This window comes from Lissotriton helveticus, chromosome 8, assembly GCF_964261635.1.
Source record: "Lissotriton helveticus chromosome 8, aLisHel1.1, whole genome shotgun sequence".
Taxonomy (NCBI): Eukaryota; Metazoa; Chordata; class Amphibia; order Caudata; family Salamandridae; genus Lissotriton; species Lissotriton helveticus.
The window spans coordinates 126,556,999-126,569,883 of NC_136069.1; positions in this window are offsets into that span (position 1 = coordinate 126,556,999).

The window sequence follows — 12,885 nt, forward strand, 5'->3', positions numbered from 1 at the left end:
AAATGATTCAGAAAAGGGGGTGGTGATGAACAGAGTGTCTGAATTAAGCAGACCACTCTTACCCAGTCCAAAGATCAGGGCTTGATCCATCACCGTTATTTAGCTCACTGCCCCATCCCAGCTCAGAACCTGGCTATATGCAAATTAGTCTGTGCCTGGCCCAGTGCATCATGGGAACAGGGCAGACCAAACTACCAAGCCAATTCTTCACCAGAAAGGAGACAAGCTTCCGGGGACCGGTTTCTGCCATTTCAGGCGTCGTCGGCCCGGCTTGCTTGAATCCTGATGGAGCAGTGAGCAAGGGACTCATGTCTGAGTATACCCTTCCACGCTTATGGTGGACAAAATGATTCAGAAAAGGGGGTGGTGATGAACAGAGTGTCTGAATTAAGCAGACCACTCTTACCCAGTCCAAAGATCAGGGCTTGATCCATCACCGTTATTTAGCTCACTGCCCCATCCCAGCTCAGAACCTGGCTATATGCAAATTAGTCTGTGCCTGGCCCAGTGCATCATGGGAACAGGGCAGACCAAAGTACCAAGCCAATTCTTCACCAGAAAGGAGACAAGCTTCCGGGGACCGGTTTCTGCCATTTCAGGCGTCGTCGGCCCGGCTTGCTTGAATCCTGGGCCAGGGACAGACTAATTTGCATAGAGCCAGGTTCTGAAACTGGGATGGTGCAATGAGCTAAAAAACGGTGTTGGATCTAGCCCTGATCTCTTGACTGGGTGAGAGTACTCTGCTTAATTCAGAGACTCTGTCCATCACCACCCCTTGTTGTAAATAATTTTGTCCACCCTAAGCGTGGAAGGGTATACTCAGATGTGAGTCCCTTGCTCATTGCACCATCAGGATTCAAGCAAGCCGGGCCGAAGACGCCTGAAATGGCAGAAACCGGTCCCCGGAAGCTTGTTTCCTTCCCAGTGTAAGAATTGGCTTTTGTAGTCTGGTCTGCCCTGTTCCCATGATGCACTGGGCCAGGGACAGACTAATTTGCATACAGCCAGGTTCTGAAACTGGGATGGTGCAATGAGCTAAAAAACGGTGTTGGATCTAGCCCTGATCTCTTGACTGGGTGAGAGTACTCTGCTTAATTCAGAGACTCTGTCCATCACCACCCCTTGTTGTAAATAATTTTGTCCACCCTAAGCGTGGAAGGGTATACTCAGATGTGAGTCCCTTGCTCATTGCACCATCAGGATTCAAGCAAGCCGGGCCGAAGACGCCTGAAATGGCAGAAACCGGTCCCCGGAAGCTTGTTTCCTTCCCAGTGTAAGAATTGGCTTTTGTAGTCTGGTCTGCCCTGTTCCCATGATGCACTGGGCCTGGGACATACTAATTTGCATACAGCCAGGTTCTGAAACTGGGATGGTGCAATGAGCTAAAAAACGGTGTTGGATCTAGCCCTGATCTCTTGACTGGGTGAGAGTACTCTGCTTAATTCAGAGACTCTGTCCATCACCACCCCTTGTTGTAAATAATTTTGTCCACCCTAAGCGTGGAAGGGTATACTCAGATGTGAGTCCCTTGCTCATTGCACCATCAGGATTCAAGCAAGCCGGGCCGAAGACGCCTGAAATGGCAGAAACCGGTCCCCGGAAGCTTGTTTCCTTCCCAGTGTAAGAATTGGCTTTTGTAGTCTGGTCTGCCCTGTTCCCATGATGCACTGGGCCAGGGACAGACTAATTTGCATACAGCCAGGTTCTGAAACTGGGATGGTGCAATGAGCTAAAAAACGGTGTTGGATCTAGCCCTGATCTCTTGACTGGGTGAGAGTACTCTGCTTAATTCAGAGACTCTGTCCATCACCACCCCTTGTTGTAAATAATTTTGTCCACCCTAAGCGTGGAAGGGTATACTCAGATGTGAGTCCCTTGCTCATTGCACCATCAGGATTCAAGCAAGCCGGGCCGAAGACGCCTGAAATGGCAGAAACCGGTCCCCGGAAGCTTGTTTCCTTCCCAGTGTAAGAATTGGCTTTTGTAGTCTGGTCTGCCCTGTTCCCATGATGCACTGGGCCAGGGACAGACTAATTTGCATACAGCCAGGTTCTGAAACTGGGATGGTGCAATGAGCTAAAAAACGGTGTTGGATCTAGCCCTGATCTCTTGACTGGGTGAGAGTACTCTGCTTAATTCAGAGACTCTGTCCATCACCACCCCTTGTTGTAAATAATTTTGTCCACCCTAAGCGTGGAAGGGTATACTCAGATGTGAGTCCCTTGCTCATTGCACCATCAGGATTCAAGCAAGCCGGGCCGAAGACGCCTGAAATGGCAGAAACCGGTCCCCGGAAGCTTGTTTCCTTCCCAGTGTAAGAATTGGCTTTTGTAGTCTGGTCTGCCCTGTTCCCATGATGCACTGGGCCAGGGACAGACTAATTTGCATACAGCCAGGTTCTGAAACTGTGATGGTGCAATGAGCTAAAAACGGTGTTGGATCTAGCCCTGATCTCTTGACTGGGTGAGAGTACTCTGCTTAATTCAGAGACTCTGTCCATCACCACCCCTTGTTGTAAATAATTTTGTATGTATTTTCAGCACAAAGGGGCAAAGCTTAACAGAAACATGGCGCATTAGATTGGGAATGTGGTACATGGCAAGTTCAGGACCTGGTGATGTAAAATATGGTGGGATGAGAGAGTGGGGATAGAGTCAAACAAAATGCAACATGACACAACGTCACTTCCTGTTTATCTGCTACACAAAACAATTGCATTTTCTCATTTTTAATAGGTTTAGCTCTATTTTTAATAAATCAATGTTTATCTCCAATTACAGAAGCATGGAATAAATAGTTTGAAGAACAAAAAGGGAAAAAGGCACCAGAGAAATATATGTAAAACGTGTAGAGCAGCAAGTCCCTTTCCACCCCATCTTATCACCTCCCCATCAGTGGTTTCTTGTGCATCTCGCTATGAGTATTATCTTATTATTCCAAGCTTCTCCCGGGCACTCTCCCTAGGGGCTGGTCTGGGCTGCAGATACTCTAACCCAGATTTACAAAAATTCTGTGTTGGGATTGAGTCACTAATAGGATCATTCCCAATGCAAAATCCACTTTGACATTTACAAAGCCATGCAAACCTTTATTTGAGTCACTTTGTATGGCTTGTAAAAAAATACAGCACGGCATGTGTTACTTTGCATCAGATAGGCGGTATATGGGTTGTGTATGGGCATGCCCATGCATCCACTCATGTATTGTGTCATCAAACGGTGCACCTACCTGAGTCTGGTGTAATGAGGAGAAATAGCATTTCTTCTCCTCTTTATTTTCGCTTTGCGTGTGTGTTGCATTCTGTAGCAGACATGCAAAAAGAAAATTACTTCAAAGGTTAGTTTTTTTGTGTGCAGGAAAGTACCCCTCATGGTGACAGCCCAGCACCTCTAACAATTAAAGACACTCTGGACACAGTGAATTACCATTGGTGAGTGGTAACGAGTGTTCCATAGCCCATTTCAAAGTCAAAGTCAAACAGGCTTTATTCGGTATATAAGTATATAACCTTAAAAGCATTCTACATATATTAAAAAAGCATTTCATCATAACATTTAAAAACAAGCATTTACAATGCAATAGGTCTCCCAGTATTAAAGTTTGAGCTATTGGCATTGTATATTACAATGTGTTACATTAATTTGTTATCAAACTCTGAATTGTTGTATAAAGATGATTTGCAAACTGTCAAATGTTGCTGAATAGTAAGCAACGTTGTGAATAATATTGTTTACTAGTCACCCTTGGGTACCAGAGTACTTCACTTGAGGCAGCTCACTACTCTGCACTCACTACTCACTACTCTGCACTCACTACTTTGCACTCACTACTCACTACTCTGCACTCACTACGCTGCACTCACTACGCTGCACTCACTATGCTGCACTCACTACGCTGCACTCACTACTCTGCACTCACTACGCTGCACTCACTACGCTGCACTCACTACTCTGCACTCACTACTCTGCACTCACTACGCTGCACTCACTACTCTGCACTCACTACTCACTACTTTGCACTCACTACTCACTACTCTGCACTCACTACGCTGCACTCACTACTCACTACTTTGCACTCACTACTCTGCACTCACTACTCTGCACTCACTACTCTGCACTCACTACTCTGCACTCACTACTTTGCACTCACTACTCACTACTTTGCACTCACTACTCACTACTCTGCACTCACTGCTCACTACTCTGCACTCACTGCTCAATACTCTGCACTCACTGCTCACTACTCTGCACTCACTGCTCACTACTCTGCACTCACTACTTTGCACTCACTACTCACTACTCTGCACGCACTACTTTGCACTCTTTACTCACTACTTTGCACTCACTACTCTGCACTCACTACTCACTACTCTGCACTCACTACTTTGCACTCACTACTCACTACTCTGCACTCACTACTCTGCACTCACTACTCACTACTATGCACTCACTACTCTGCACTCACTACTCACTACTCTGCACTCACTACTCACTACTCTGCACTCACTACTCACTACTTTCCACTCACTACTCACTACTCTGCACTCAATACTTTGCACTCACTACTCTGCACTCACTACTCTGCACTCACTACTCTGCACTCACTACTCTGTACTCACTACTCACTACTTTGCACTCACTACTCACTATCAGCAACCACAATAGTGACAGTGGAAATAACCAGATAGAAAAACCAGGAAACCTCCCACCTGTCATTATGAGACCAGCAACGCAGGGCCAAGTTCCTCGACAATTAGCAGGGACCAGAGCCTTTCAATACCAAAAAACATTAAATATACGCAAATCCCAAATTATATGCAAGGATAAAGCTGGGCAATGTTTGCGCCTAGAAGAACGAATGCTACCAGGTGAAGAAGTGGGTAGTACGGCAGCCAATCAACCAGACACTGGGTAAACGGCAGCAGGCCATTGCACACCTACAGGGCCTGCCCGCCTTCAAGAAAGAACACCTCCTCTCATGACAATGTCAAGCCCCAAAACGAGGCTACCTCACTCCTAAACTAAAGTAAGCCTGACACAGGAACGTACTTTACAATAGCTTACACTACTACCAACACTATTATTTCCGCATTACACCCAAAACCACCAAAAAGGGTACAAGACTGCCCCAACACCACAAGGGTTACATGGATTGCACTGTAGCCCCAGTGGTACACAACCTGTTCTTTTAGTAAGCTTTGCACATACTCATCCCTTTGCATTCACCCCAAGCACGAGCTGCCTCTGATCAACTAATGACACCACCGAGAGGTGAAAAAAAACCAGCTTTAAAAAACTCTATAGAGATAAGGATGATGATGGAGTGAAATTCCCCTATGATTCCTACATTTGACCTGTTGAGTCCAGATAGCACTCTACCCACAGTTGCTGGGGATCACAGTGCTGCAAACATCTGACACTCTATTGGCCCACCTTCATGATGCATTCTCAGGATGTACATGAGCTATTTAGAAGGAATGAGTTCCAAACTGCCTGTGATCCAACCCACATACCTATGAGCAGGCTTCATCACTGAGTTGAACTGTGGAATGTTAAGACGACTCATCCGCATGCACCACTTTCAATCGAACCTGCAGGCAAATACATGACTAACCCGGAAATCCATGACTAACCTGAGTGGAAAGCTACATCATCCCTGGCGTGAACTCTAAAATCACCTGTTGGTCGCCACATCTGGACCAGAGGACTGAGAAGGGTGATATGTTGCAGTTGAGTGGTCACTGTGTGAACAGTGCTGAACGGCACACCCGAGGGGAGATCGAGACTGCGGTGCTGCACGACTTTACAAGTGAAGCTTTCCTCACCTTTGAAAGTAGGTTGATCCTAATTCACAGTAATTTTTATGTGAGTCCGGAAGTTGTAGGGTCGCACTCCTAGCTTAGGTGTGACGCGATCCTGGATTTCTAGGAGCAATAGACATTCACTCACAGAAACAAGCTTGATGAATTGGCAACTTAGTATGTACAACGTCTAGGGGCTGACACTCCAGTGACTCTGGAGGTTGTGCGCATGCGCTACTGCGCGCGTGCACTAAAAACGAAACCTATGACTAAAAACGAAACTTATCGTGGGGCGGGACTTCCGTTTTGTGAAGCCCGCGCCCACGTGCCTGGAGCCGAGGAGCAGTTGTGACGCGGGGCTCCCATGCCCAAGGGAGAGCCCCGCGGTCGGTGGCTGCACAAGTCCTGAGTGCCGGTGAGTGGGGAAGGGGGGGATGCCTGTATGTGTGTGTGTGTCTGTGTGTGCGACGGCAGAGGGGTGGGGGGGGATGTCTCTCCGTGCGTGTATGTGTGCTTGTGTATGTGTGTGCGCATGCGTGCAGTGGGAGGTGTGCCTGTGTGTTTGCGCTTCCCAGGAGACAGCCACGGCGAGCGCGTTCACGCGCGCGTGGCCTGCGCCTGATCGCCTTTTGCGAAATGCGCGCGGCCAGGTGCTGTCTCCTGGGAAGCAGAGTCAGCAACAAAAGATCTCCTGGCGGACACAGCGCTGACGCGCTGTTAAACGCCAGGAGACCTAGTATCACAAGTTTTCACAGGAGCGTATTTCATCATGAGTGTAGACAGCGGTATCCTTAAATGTTTGAAAGCATACACAATATGGATTGTATAGAGCTTCACAGGTCTTCAAGGAGATACATACAGATTTAGTTTAGAATTCGAAACAATAGCAGCACGTTATTTGTAAAAACCTTAATATCAAAATGTCTAATAATAAAACTTATAAATAAAAGTCAACCTAATTATACTCATAATTTAGCAATTCCGGATATGTAATATCCTTTCTCCGTTTAAGTGCCATCTGAGTAAAAAAGATCACTGCATTACATATCGATGAATTTTTCAAATTACAGACATGATAAAAAGCAGACTTATAAAAGTACAATTTATTTATGATAAAAGAGGTCATAAAATCAATTTTCTAATGTCCCTGTAAAAGTTACAAAAAAGTATTAAATGCAAAGTACTTGGGGGCTTTTGCCATCACACGTGAACTAAGGGAGGTTTCGACTCCACTTACCCATCTCTGCGAATGCTACTTGGAAGTGGAGTGTACCCAACCTTAATCTGTGCTGGACATTTCCAGTAAGGTACGGTTGTGTTCCAGAGAAAAGCGGTCCTTCACAGTAGGATTTAATGCCTGATTTTATGCTAAGTTCAGCTAACCTCTTGATTTCTCTGCATTTCAGGAATCTCCTCTTGAGCTCTATTTTACTATAGGTCTGAATGCTCACGGGATCTCTAAAATTGATTTCCATGTTGCACTTGGCCATGAGACTACGAATATAATGCAGGCAAGGTATGTTCCTATGGTGATCTAATTTGAGGCAATCTAAGATTATTTCTTTAGTAAAGTGAGCTTCTTCTTTAATGCAAATTCGATGCCACAATACAAGGGCCACTACATTAATCAGCTCACTTATATACGGTGTGTCTAACTCCTTGTGAATTATATAGGTCGCTGTTGAAGTTGGTACAGATAAAACCCGTCTCTGGAACTTGTTCTCAAGAGGGATCACTGACATAATATAGAATGACAAAATATAGACTTACCAAAATATAGTCACCAAAATATAGAATGCCAAAATATCGAGGGGCATATTATCAAGGGGGTTTATCTCTGCTTTTTTGGCTTTAAAAGCCAAGAAAGCGGAGATAAAATTATCTCCCTATTACCAAGCTGTCGCTAACACCAGTTAGCGACAGCTAATAGGAGATAGCGACCATCTTGGGCCCCGCTTTGCATGTCAGTGATATTTATCACTAATGACATGCAAAGTGGGCGTGCCAAGATGTTAGCGACTGGAAACAGTCGTAAACATCGCTATCTCCTATTACCAACTTTTGGAGATAGTCGCGCTAAGCGCGAATATCTCCAAAAGCTAACACCTGCCCAGGAGCAGTTCTTAGCCATGTTATCCAATGGGAGGTGGATAACATGGCTAAGAGCATTTGCTCGATAATGCATGAATATCGCTGACTTTTCAGCGATATTCATGCATTGCGGCCGTTTTTTATCGCATTTGCGATAAACCTTGCTAATAGCAAGGTTTATCTGCGATAAAAATCGCCGATTTGCGGCGATAATTTTTGTCTCTAAATAAGTTAGAGACAAAAAATATCTCTATTGGTTGGTAATATGCCCCCAAATTCCTATCTACAAACAGGTAAGTACAAAAATATCGAATCCAAAATATAGTCTGTAAAAAATATAGTCAGTCAAAATATTGAATTTTTTTAAATGTCTTAAAAGTAAATTAATGAAATAATAAATATAATTAACTAAACATACTTAAAAATACTCAAATAACCTTAAAATTAAGATATAATTAATTTAAGTTATTAATAAAAAATTTACAATATTTTACCTTAGGATAGCAGGAGGGTAACATTTAATATTACCACTCCAGTGAGTGCAACAGTAGGGAAAGCGTTGGATAGCGTAGGGGTAAAAAATACTATTCCCACTCCAGTGAGTGCAACAGTAGGGAAAGCGTTGGATAGCGTAATGGTAAAAATTACTATTCCCACTCCAGAGAGTGCAACAGTAGGGAAAGCGTTGGATAGCGGGAGGGTAAAAAATACTATTCCCACTCCAGTGAGTGCAACAGTAGGGAAAGCGTTGGATAGCGCAGGGCTAAAAAATACTATTCCCACTCCAGAGAGTGCAACAGTAGGGAAAGCGTTGGATAGCGTAGGGGTAAAAATTACTATTCCCACTCCAGAGAGTACAACAGTAGGGAAAGTGTTGGATAGCGTAGGGGTAAAAAATACTATTCCCACTCCAGTGAGTGCAAAAGTAGGGAAAGCGTTGGATAGCGTAGGGGTAAAAAATACTATTCCCACTCCAGAGAGTGCAACAGTAGGGAAAGCGTTGGATAGCGGGAGTGTGAAAATTACTATTCCCACTCCAGATAGTGCAACAGTAGGGAACGCTTTGGATAGCGTAGGGGTAAAAATTACTATTCCCACTCCAGAGAGTGCAACAGTAGGGAAAGCGTTGGATAGGGTAGGGGTAAAAAATACTATTCCGACTCCAGAGAGTGCAATAGTAGTGAAAGCGTTGGATAGCGGGAGGGTGAAAATTACTATTCCCACTCCAGTGAGTTTAACAGTAGGCAAAGTAATGATTTAATATATTATTAAAAATAAATTAAATATCAATACCAATAAAACATTAATTGAAATTAATAACCAATTTAATATTATGTAATAATTAATTAGAAATACAACCACATATTAGCTATTAAAAAATAATAACCTATTCATAATTATTTAACAACGAATTAATTTTCAATAACAAAAACTAATTAATAATAAAAATTAATACAAATTAAAAATTAACAGTAAATTAATTATCAATACACAAAAAGTATTTTTAATATGTAATTAATTACAATTACATTACTTCCCACCCTATTCCCCTATAAACCCACATCCCACTACAGAAAATACATTAATACAATTATCATAATTATCAAATATTTAATTAATACAAAATAATTACCAATTAATCAAAATTAATTGCCCATAGAAATTAATTACCAATTGAAAATTATTTAACAATAAATTTAAAATCAATACCAATAAATGAAAAAAATTATTTACTTAATTACAATTAAATTACTTCCCATCCTATTCCCCTATAAACCCACATCCCACTACAGAAAATACATTAATACAATTATCATAATTATCAAATATTTAATTAATACAAAATAATTACCAATTAATAAAAATTAATTGCCCATAGAAATTAATTACCAATTAAAAAATAACAATAAATTCAAAATGAATACCAATAAATAAATAAAAATATTTAATTAATTACAATTAAATTACTTCCCACCCTATTCCCCTATAAACCCACAACCCGCTACAGAACTAGAAAGCAAAATTTAATTAAAAATTATTAATAATTGCTAAAAATTAATATTTAATTTAATATAATTAAATTACTTCCCACCCTATTTCCCTATAAACCCACAACCCGCTACAGAATTAAATTACGCAAAAATTAAATAACATAACATTCATTACTTAAAATACATTAAACATACATTACAAAAATTAATATACACTTTTCACACATATACTAACATACAAAACACTTTTGATATTTTAAAAAAATCGATATATTTAATGCCTATATTGTATACTTCGATATTTTGACTTCTATATTTTGAAAATCGATATTACTTACCTTAAATTTGATATTTTTAACCACTATATTGTGTCCATTCGATATTTTGTCCATTCTATATTTTTACTTCGATATTATGTCCATTCTATATTTCGGAATCGATATTATGACTGTTTACCCTCCCATTTAGCTTTAATATTTCACGTATGGGCTTGTTCCCTATTTTCTCAGAGAATCTAAAAATAGCCTCGCTATATCTCACGAACTTCCATTTGCAAGAATTTACATGTGCAGCCCATGGTCCTTTGCCATTAAAAAGTAACCCCAGATAAGAAAAAGTGGATGTTCTTTCAATTATGGTTCCCCACATTATGATTTCTAATTTTTGATTTCAGTTTCCCACATGTCATGACCAGTGTTTTACTCAGATTTATTTTTAGGTTCTTTTCAGTCACGAAGGTTGTAAAATTATCAATCAAAAGTTGAAGGCCATTTGCAGTCCTTGATATTAGGACTGCATCATCTGTATATAATAAAACTGGGGTGACACGTTTACCAATGACAGGGGCATCAGCTTGCAAGCTCTGTAATACAAAGTCAATACCATTATGGTAAGGCAATATAAAAGTGGGGCGAGGACACAGCCTTGTCTGATTCCTCTAGTGACTCTAAAGTGCGTGGTGCATTCCCCTTTCTGGCCATAGCGTATTTTTGAAGTTAGATGGGCATATATCTGTGATAGAAAATGTGTTATATCAACAGGTGTGCCCATCTCTGATAAAGTTTGCCATAACTTGGCATGATTAACAGGTCAAACGCGCTTGAGAGGTCGACAAAACAAAGGTGGAGTGATCCTTCTTTTGCCTGTGTGTTTTTCCCAATAAGCAGCTCTAGATTTACGCATTGCTTCACCGTTCCAATCCCCCTTCTAAAACACTACTGGGCAACTGTTAAGATGTTTTTTTAATTTAACCAGCTTTCCAATCTGGCTAACAGGACTTAAGTTTAGAGGTGGAATCCAGAAGGGAGATTGGTCGGTAGCATTTTGCGCTACCTCTATCGCCTTTTTTAAAATTGGGGACAATCACACTTTCAGCCCAGGTTGATGGTAGCACCCCGTTAGCAATAGCATTAAACAGGTTGACTAAAAAAGGGGACCAAAGTTCTTCATCATGTTTAAAAACATCAATAGGGACACCATCCGGCCTTGCTGCCTTCCCACTTGCACATACTTTTCAAAGATATTTGCCTCTCTTCTTTGGTGATTCTTACTATCTTGGGAGTATTTATTAGAATAAAATGTTGGCTTTCTTCAATTTCCATCAGCTGTTGTGAGGGATTACATTTTTTTTCAAAATGAAGTTACCATTCAGCTGGCGTTACTAATGTGTCAACCCTAGGGAGCGTCTTTAAACAAGGGCTGGTCGATAGTTTTCCAAAATAGAATAGTGTTCTTTGTCTCAGCTGCTTGGACCAGGTTATCCCAAGCATTCTCCCTAATTTCAGTTTTTCCCAATTTTAGTGCTTGTTTATAGCTCTTCCGAAGGCAAACAATTTTTTCTCCATTCCTTGGTTTCTTTTTAAATTCTTCCTTCAAATCCCTATTTAATCTGGAGCAATGGTGATTAAACCAACGTGGACAATCATTACTATTTTTATTATTTTTGGCTTTCAATTCCTTGGAAATTGCTTCGGAGATGTTTTTAAAGGCCGAGACAATATCTACATTACTGGATTGGTTGTCCAAACATTTTATTATGTGATGCTTATTTTCTTGCATAATGGTCTCCATGAAGGCTGTGGGATCTACCCCTGCCCATTTTATCGAGATCCCATTTTCACCTTGGGTTTTAATGTTAGTTGCAACTGGGGTTAACTTCTTTCTATAGAATAATTTTGAATTTGATGTTAACAGGACAGGGTGATGATCACTTAGCAGACTCGGTAGTATAAAACATTTTTCCACCAGACACCTACAGTTTCTGGATATTAAAAAGTGGTCAATACATGAAGACGACCTGGCCCCCTCATAGGTGTGTTTAATATGTACGCCCTCATAAGAGCCCGGCTCCATGATTTCTAAGTTGAATTTAAACATAACATGATTAATTGCTTTGCCATATAAATTATGAGGGAAGTGAGACATATGATTGCCAAGTACGTCCTCAAGGCCACATTTGTCCCCTATTGTATATCCACATAATCCCGTATTAAAATCCCCTGCCCAAATCATGATGCTTCCTCCCCTCAGTCCTTTCAAAAAGCTATCCAACTCTCCCTCCAATTGAGCAATTATCTCCTGTCTCCTGTTATCAAATATATTGTTATAAAAACAATTAGTACAATATTCTGTTTTCCTTTAACTGTAAAAGCTAGGGGGTATATTATCAACAACTAGCGATAATTTTTGTCTCTAACTTGTTTAGAGACAAAAATTATCGCCGCACATCGGCGATTTTTATCGCAGATAAACCTTGCTATTAGCAAGGTTTATCGCAAATGCGATAAAAAACGCCCGCAATGCATGAATATCGCTGAAAAGTCAGCGATATTCATGCATTATCGAGCAAATGCTCTTAGCCATGTTATCCACCTCCCATTGGATAACATGGCTAAGAACTGCTCAGGGCAGGTGTTAGCTTTTGGAGATATTCGCCCTTAGCGCAAATATCTCCAAAAGTTGGTAATAGGAGATAGCGATGTTAGCGACTGTTTCCAGTCGCTA